The following is a 9,067-nucleotide window of genomic DNA, read 5'->3' on the forward strand; positions in this document are numbered from 1 at the left end:
TGCTATTTCCACTGCTCACGGTGTGAGTCCTTCCCCTGCCCCTTCCCATGGGTCTCCTGCCACAGGAGAGAGTTGTCCATGAACTGCTCCAGTGTGAGCCCGTCCCACAGGCAACAGTCTCCTCAAACTGCAGTAACGTGGGTCACTCTTCCACAGGGTGCAGTCCTTCAAGGACAGGCTGCTCCACTCTGTGTCCCCCATGGGATCAAAAGTCCTGCCAGGAAACCTGCTCCAATGTGGGCTCCCCTTTTCACAGGTCTGCAGGTCCCTGCCAAGAGCCTGCTCCTCCCATGGGAGGCTGGAGGGATCATTAGGATTTTGCCATGGTGATAAAAAGTCTCTCTTAAAGTTTTACTTTAAGTCTGGCTGAGAACTTTGATATCCACAAGCATCTCCTGAATGTAAGCACTTTGAAAATAAGGACAGAAACCCTAAGGTGGGGCTTCATGAAGGAAACCGGTGTCAAGAACAGCAAGAGGCTACTTTTGCTCACAGCAGTCACTGTCATCAATGTGTGTCTCAGATTAGGCTGTTTCCTAAACTGCTGGCTTGGGCTACAGTCCAGTGCTGAAGTCCTGTGGGAACACAATATAATTGTTTTCCAGATGAAGACAGTTCTGTAACCCAGAGTGCCATAATTCCTTCTATGCAGAATATAAAATATTATTCATGGGTGTCATGGGCAAAGAGCTCATTGTGGCTAAAAATTTATTCAATTTGCTTCCTTTTGCCTTCCTGATGGCTGTCATACCGCTGCATGTTGTCAGGAGAGATGAACCCAAGTGTTGTCTCCACCTCTGTGGTACCTGGGTCCAAGATATGTCTGCTTTTGCCCACATAAAAATTATGCAAATGTAGAGTAAAGTCTGACCTTTCTGGGGCTCTCCCAGGTAGTCTTTAGTGAGCAGTGCCCACTGTGCTCTGATCCAGTCTTCAAAGCCTTAGTGGTTTACATATTAATACATTAGCAGTCTAAAATGGGCATAAAATTTCCTAAAATAATTTCTCCTCTTGTCAGTCAAGGAAAGAAATAATTCATTCACCATGGACCAACAGTGTTCACTGAGACAGAGCAAAGACAGCCCCAGGTTACTGAAGTGACCTAGTTTCATCCTATATATTCACCACAGAGCAGCAGTAAAAATTCTCTGACAAGTCACAAGAAAGACTGAAATTTGAAAGTGGTAAATAAGAGGTTTTATAACAGGAAGAGACAGCCAAATGACACAATTACTTTTTAAAAATATTGTAATACCACCTTGAAAAAAAACTTGATGGGTTTTTATCACTGCCAGTGTTTGCAGTGGATAATTTGTTAGTCAACAACAGTTCTTCACATCCTTGAATGAATCAATTCCTGCTTTTATGGGAATTAGGAACATGAGCCTCACGGGGTGTCTTAGCCAAAGTTACCAGAGAGATCCCAGCTACCTTATATTGATATTTCTATTATCATATTCCTCTGCCAAAACCTTACAAAAATAAGGGAGAAAGTTTACATCAAGCTGTAACTGGTTTTGTAGTGCACCAATACAGTATTTATTGTGTTAGGAAAACACTATTAGTTTTGTCCTGCAGTTTTCTGTTGCCAAGAGAGAGAGCAGGTGACTCTCTCAGTACCTCTGTTGTGAAGGATTGTTTATGACAGTATTTCTTGATGAGAAAGCTTTTATTTTGGTAACCTTATTTTAGAGCCCTAATTTAATCCTGGGGATTCTGGGCTGTCTAGCAAATATTATACAGGGTTATGAAGCAACAGCTCTACAGAAAGTGACATCTTGCACCTTACATGATGACTTTATATGAAAGCTTTTCTGCTGTCCTGGTCAGGCTACACTCCTGCACATCTGGGAAGGATGCAATTATTTTGTTTGTATAATATTTTTCTGTGTTATACATACAGGATATCTGTCTGAGAAAGAACTCTTCCCATCATCTTTCCACCTCCCACACAGTCAGAATTAAAGGAAAAAAGTGTTCCATAAGACTTGATACAATAAAGACAATCCATCTTTTGATTTTTGCTCTCCTCCTCTTGTTCCTGAAACACTGATGATGGAATTACCTCAGATCTTAAATTAGAAGTAAAGTCACAGACAATAGCTGTGTTTTGTTAAATTATTCTCTTATTAATTTTATTATTTTAAGACTATAATCTGTTGGTTTGGATATTGTCCTTTGCTAGGAAGAGGGAATGTTTATCACTAAGGATGATGAGATGTATGACTCAGCTAGTAAGAGATGTGCTCAAGGTTGCAGGATAAATGCTGCAGCAGGATATAACGCTGGTTAACCCAACAGCCAAAAGTTGAGCTCAACCAGTCCTAGCAAAAACAAGGAACCAGAAGGAGGGACATGTCAGACAACCCTTAAATAAAACCAAAACCAAAACCATAAATAATGCAAGCTAGTGCCTGTTCCTGATGCTTTCTTTTGAAGCTAGTCAGAATGGATTTGCAAAAGCTTTGTTGGAACATGTTCAGCCTGGAGAAGAGAGGCTTAGGGGGATCCAACAGCAACATGCTAATACCTGCCAGGGATTTATCAGGAAGATGGAGCCCTGTAGTGGGGCATGGCAGAAGGATTTGTGACAGTGCCATAGATGGAAACAAGAGGGGTTCAAGCTGCATGTGAGGAAAACCTTTCTCCATGAGGACAGTGAGGCAGAGAAGCAGCAGGGTGCAGGGGAAGCTGAGCTGCCTCCATCACTGGAGGATTTCCAGCCCTAACCAGACACAGCCTGGCCTCACAGCTGAGCCTGGTTAAGGCAGAAGGCTGGTCCAGAGGCCCCTAAGGTCCCTCCTAACCTGAATTACTCCAGCAATTACAAACCTGTCTGGGTGGGAATGCTCTGTGTTGTAACTACTTAGCTGAAAAATATTTGAAGTAAGCTGTCTTTTGGTTTAATAAAGAGATTTTTAGCTGATGTGGTCTATTGGCTTAATGGCTAATATTAAGATTCCACAAAACATTGTAAGAGCTATCAGAGAATGAAATTGTCATCAGTAAAAAATGGTTTGCTCTAACACCTGGCCTTCCAGGTGTAACCCTGTCTTTTCCTCCCAAGCAGCATGGAGAAGCAAAATGCATGAAATTAGTTTTGCATATAATGCATGAAATTCCTTTCCTTAGACACATCTATTGCTTTAGAACTATGGAGGAGTAAGTCGTGCTAAAATGGATTAACATAGACATATATCAATTATTTCTATGATATGTAATCCTGCTTCTTAGCAGTTATTTTACCAGAAAATGCAAGTATAAGCTCTCAAATGATTTTAAATACAACTTTATGGGCATATCTTTAAAGCTGATCCATGAATTTTAAGTTTAAATGTATAGGTTTTATAAATGTGTGAAAATATGTTAGTTTTCAAGTGGGGACAGAGGCACCAAAGTAGAAATGCTGCAGAGGAGAAAAATGAAAGGAAATAATAACGAAAAAATATCTTAGAAATCATGGATGACTGGTTTGTTACCACTGTGGTTTGGTTTTGGATTTGTTTTTTTGTGTGCAAGACTGAAAAGTAAGTCCAAAGGCATTACTGTACAGAGACACTCTTCCTAGTTGAAGGGTTTGGGAAGTACAAAAAATATCACAACTAATTGGAAAGGATCAAAGAGAAGAGAGAAACCTTTGCTTTATTATATAATAGTGAAGTAGCAATACTTGGTGGATAAGTAATGTAAAATTATTAAGATGGATTTTTCACTTGTTAGGATGTCAAATCTTGATTACATTAGTATTATGTAATTACTCATTTTATTCTGTACACCTGTCTTGGGATCATAACATGAAACTGGTATCAGTAAGAACTTGTAAGAGCATTGTAAAAACAGTTTTCTCTAGGTGATACAGGTTGAACTGGAGATCTGAAACTGCCTTAGAAAAAGAAGGATGTTCAGTCTCACTAGATGCTCCGATATCATGCCAAACCAAAAAATAACTGTGTCATCTTTATTCTAAATTAGATCTATACTATTAGAATGACTGATACTTTGAAGGGCTGGATGTCAGTCAAGGAAGTTTCTTAGCAGTATTCTGTATCGTCCCTCTATCAAACACAATGCTGGTAGTTTATTTTCGTCCTTTCCTAGGATAAAATTATGTTTGGCTTATTCCTCTTGTCCAGAACTAGTATCTGGTGAAGGCAACTTCAGAACTGTGCTCACTGAGGAAGAATAAAATGCAGAAGATGCAGGAATTCAAATAGAGGTTAGTATTTTTCTCTTCAGCCATGTCAAACCCATTCCATTTTTCATGCTTATCTTCTCAAATATGGAAATACTTGGAGCTGCAGAACTAATCTCTGAGTAAAAATGCATCTTTTTTATTTGCATATTTTTTATAAAAATAGTGTGAGAGAATAACATGTTTTCAATGGGACATTCCACAAAATATTTCAAGTAATTTATTATAAAATGATTTTAAAATTAGTTGGTGTTTGGCATGGCATTTGTTCCTTAGCATGAGTACCTAATGATAATGATGAAGATATAAGTGGGCTACATAGCACAGCGTAGAAATTCTAAAATATATGCATGGAAGTGAATTTTTATTTATACATGGGTACAAAGGTATAATTTGTAAATTTGTAAATCTGTAAACCTTATTAATAAAAAAGAGAAACATTTAATTCAGCTTATAATTGAAGGTATTGGTGCCCTACTGATGGCATAATATTTAGGAAGTTCCTCATATTTTCATAAGAAAAGCAATTGAAAATGAGCATCTTAATATTCTTTTTAGTATATGTTCATTGATTATTTTTCCTAAATACTACTATCTGACAATGCTAAGCAAGTTCTCTAAGGTGCAGTTCCAAATTATATTTTTATTTCTCCAAGGGGGAATCTAGCATGGAAGTAAATACCATGATGTATTCCCATTCAAACAAATTTTTCCTTTACCAACACAGAGGGCATGAACTTGCATACTAATATGGACTCTCTCAGCTGTGGACACCAAAGTATTCACAAAAAAACCAAAAAGAAATATCCAATCAATTTAACTAAATATTTATGGACTAGCTAAAGTAATTGAGGACCAGAATCAAAAATAGGCAGTAGTATAGTTTCCTTAATTCTCATGACTGAAAAGAAGAATAAATGGAAGGCAATTTACAAACCAAACACAAAGTGAAGAGCATGATAATTATGTAAGGCTGACTGATAATTCTGAAAGAACTCGTTTGTGATGAAAAATGAGTTTGAGTGGTGGGCAGTATTTCTGGATCAGACACTTATCCCTGAGTGATGTTAGAAGAGAGCTGAGCAGCTGAATTATGTATTATTACCAAATAAATATTAATTTCTTGCATGAAGAATTAAAATACTCTTTTAATGAAAAAACAGTTGTGTATAGATTTTCCAGTAGTTTTCATCCTTTGCATATCTACCGGATGACAACAAAGTCTCTATATTCTTTCTCTAAATATCACTTACATCTTTTACTAGACCTAGACATTCCAGTTTCTCAGAAATAGAGTAAGAATTGTGCCACAGTCTTTTTACTCCAAGAATTTTATTTTAGAGCACAAGTATCATATTCTTGTGCATGTCAAAAAGGTTATAATTTAAACTGGAAGTCTGCATTTATCTGTGAATTTAAATAGGGTAGTTATGAGCAATAATAGAAATCACTGTTTCATTAGAGGGCCTTTCCACCTAAGCAAGAACAAGTTAGTGTTCTTCCCCCTTATATATATGGGTTACATGTGATCACATATATACTAATATATATGTGACCCACATATATATTAGTATATAATAGAGATTTATCTTTTAGCATCAAGGCTTTTTCCACTATATCTGCAGGACATGATCTGAGCCTATTTTTATTACAATTCCTGCTCTAGCAAATTTGACATCTCTCCAGAGAACACACTGTATGACAGCTACATGGGGTAGAATCAGTCACTCACTTCTCAATATCTGGTTGGCCTTGCACTCTGGTTTGGGTGCATGCCAAACTGAGAGCTGCTTGCAACTATGATGGACCCATTTGTGCTGCAGCAGAAGCTCTGGCTTAGAAATAAAGGTTCAGAAAGGCAAATTATTTTACCCTGAAATAAACCAAGTGTTAGAGATTTAAGATATCTTTATGAGGGCTGATATGATTTAGAATATAAAAGTGTGGAACCAGCATATGTCCTCTTTCCTCAGGAAATTTCCCAAGATAGTAGGTATTCATTAAGTAGTTAAGTGTAGACCAGCATCAAAAAGCTTCTGTGGCAAGCAGTGCAGAAACCAGCTGCACAACCCATAGGAAGACAGAGCTCTCCAAAGACATGGGGTTTATTAATTACAGGACATCTATGTAACTATGCAGAAACCTGGCACTAGAAATTACACAGGTACGCTTTCTAAAGTACTTTAGAAGAAATGAGGGTGTTTTAAAGATAAACTGGACTTTTCATAAATATTAGAATTACCATATTGGCTTCAAAGTTCTTTTTGAATACTATGTTTCAAAGGCTTACAGATTTTTAGATTAAAAAAGAGTAAGGCATTATTATTCCTAGAAAGTTTATTGTGCTTTTTGGATTTTCAATCTCAAATAAGTCACTGGTTCTGATAAGCTTGGCAAGAAAAAAAATAAACAAACAAACAACAAATAACTTTGGACTAATATTAAGCCCTATGAACGTCAAACCTGAATGATGTTTGAGAATGCCACGGACAACTCAGCTGTGGAGAAATTATACTCCTGATTAAAACAAAATAAAAAAACTTTTATCCTCCTGTGAAGTGTTGACAAACTGTTTGACTAAAGATCAGTTGGGAAATGGCTTCTGAAAGATTTAATTCTTTTTTATTGCTTTGACTAACTTCCTTTCCAAAATTCTCTGAAATTTATGGTAGGCTCAAAATACTAGATAGCAAAAAATCCTCATAGAAATGTGTTTCTGTATTTGGCTGGCAGTGTGTGGCAAGACTCTGATCAAGAGAAAGATGATCTCAAAGAGCTGGCTTGAATATCCAAAGCCAAGAATGTACCTGCTGGATTGAGGCACTGATCACCAAGCTCAGTCTAAGAGGACAAAGACTTGAAGTGAATTCCTTTCCTTGCCCTTCAGGTTTTCTACTTCAGAGACACTGCACTGCTCCATAACACTCTTTGACTAAAAAATTCTTTGTGGATATATAACTCTTGATATTTAAATGCTTTGTTTTATGATTTTCCTTTCTAAGTGTTGTAAATATTTATTTAGCTTTATGTAGTTCTGGTCCTACAAATCTTGAAACTTTTAATGTTCAAAACATGGATTTATATGAAAGCTAATAAACTGTTGTAACTGGCTCAGTTTACAAAGAGTTGTAATAATTATTTCAGAATTATTTTCTTAATATCTAACAGGATTTGTCTACAAGCAAGTAAACTAGATTTTATTATCATAATAAGGGGCATTTGTAACTAAGATGTAAAGTAAAAATGAATAATTATGTAAAAAACCACTAGCAGTGATATATAATTTTTACAATTTTGCCCTAGTGCTTATAAATTTCAAAAGATGCTCATGAGCACTTTACATGCTTTGTGTGGAAAAATATAGTTATTTGTTTTTTCTGTTCTTAAACTTTATAAGCAATAGTTTGTAAATTTAAGTACTAATTTGTCATGGAAATTATCTGTACATTTTATTCCTAAGAACATTTTTCAATAAATTTACAATCTTTTCCCATAATAATAAAAAATACTGACATTTTGGTGTTTATAAACTAGCTTGATTATGCACCAAATATGATGCAGCAATATACGACGCACTTTATGAAATTTAAATCCATGATATACTGAAACACAAGTTTATGCTGATTTGGGGTAGAATGTATTTTAGCTTTCAAGGGAAGCCCTTTCTTACAGAACCAAGCATAAGCAACACTAATCCTGATCCCTTCCAAAGTTTTAACTATTATTGAGTGAGTCAGGTTCCCTGTCAATAACAGGGAACCCTCCCTTCTGCTGTATGCAAACTGTGTTGCTGCTGATTTGAATTAGAGCATAATGGGACATTTTCAGGCGTGCTGCACTTTAATCCAGACACATGACAGACAATTCCTCACCCTTCAGTTCAAACCCACATGTCTGGCAAGCAGGTCCCAAATCACCAGCACTGTGGATAATAATGGAACAGTCACCAGAAAATCAGCATGGGCGCTAGAACTTAGAGTAATTGCAGCTTATCTGATTTGAGGCAGATAACTTTGCTCTGTTCCCCCTACCCCTGATGGTTTTAGTTACTGTATCAGTTTCATTAGACTACACTACAATCAAGAATTATGCTTCCTGATTTTGACAGCATAATTGAAGACCAGTAATAATCTATAAGTATTCTTCTTTATCCTCCCTTAACCACAATTTCTATGCAACACTTCTATAAAATGGGACTTCAGTGAGCAACCTGCATATGCAAATAAATCTTAAAATATTGCAGTTTTCAATAGATTTAATTTCAAAAGAAGCCTTTGCCTATTGGAGGGTAACAAAACCTTTACAAAAGCCTTTTTACTTGAATATTGACACTTGTGCACAGCTTTTGGGGCTTCAACACAATTTAGCACATCTACCAATTTTCTGGAAATATGCCAGTCTATCTTTCTTCCTTCTTGAAGCATAACCAAAATCCTCTCTAATCTCCAAATCTGAATGCTCAAATCCCCCAAAATACATTGGCAAGAGACAGCAATTTGAATTCATATGTGTCAGGGAAGAGACCAGAGATAAGTATGCGGAACAGAAAATCCCAAACCAATGTTGGAGATTAATTAGCCACATTCAAAGTAAAACCCTTCAAGCAACCAATCTCCATTTCCAATAACACAGTGAGAAATACAGATGACAAATGTTGTCTGTGTTGCTCTGCAGAATGACCCTGAGGGCAGGATCAGAGCTGCACCAGCCATCTGTTTGAACTTCCCTACTGGAGCATTTCTGTGGCTGCTTCCAAGTGATCCCATTGGTACTGAGGGAGGAGGAAAACCTGAGCAGTCCTGGTGCTTTTGGTGCCTTTGCATGCACTGTAGTTAAACTATGCCACTCAGTGTGGCTTTCAGCTGTCCCATCCAA

The sequence above is a fragment of the Zonotrichia albicollis genome, chromosome 3 (genome assembly GCF_047830755.1).
Source record: "Zonotrichia albicollis isolate bZonAlb1 chromosome 3, bZonAlb1.hap1, whole genome shotgun sequence".
In the NCBI taxonomy this organism is placed as follows: Eukaryota; Metazoa; Chordata; class Aves; order Passeriformes; family Passerellidae; genus Zonotrichia; species Zonotrichia albicollis.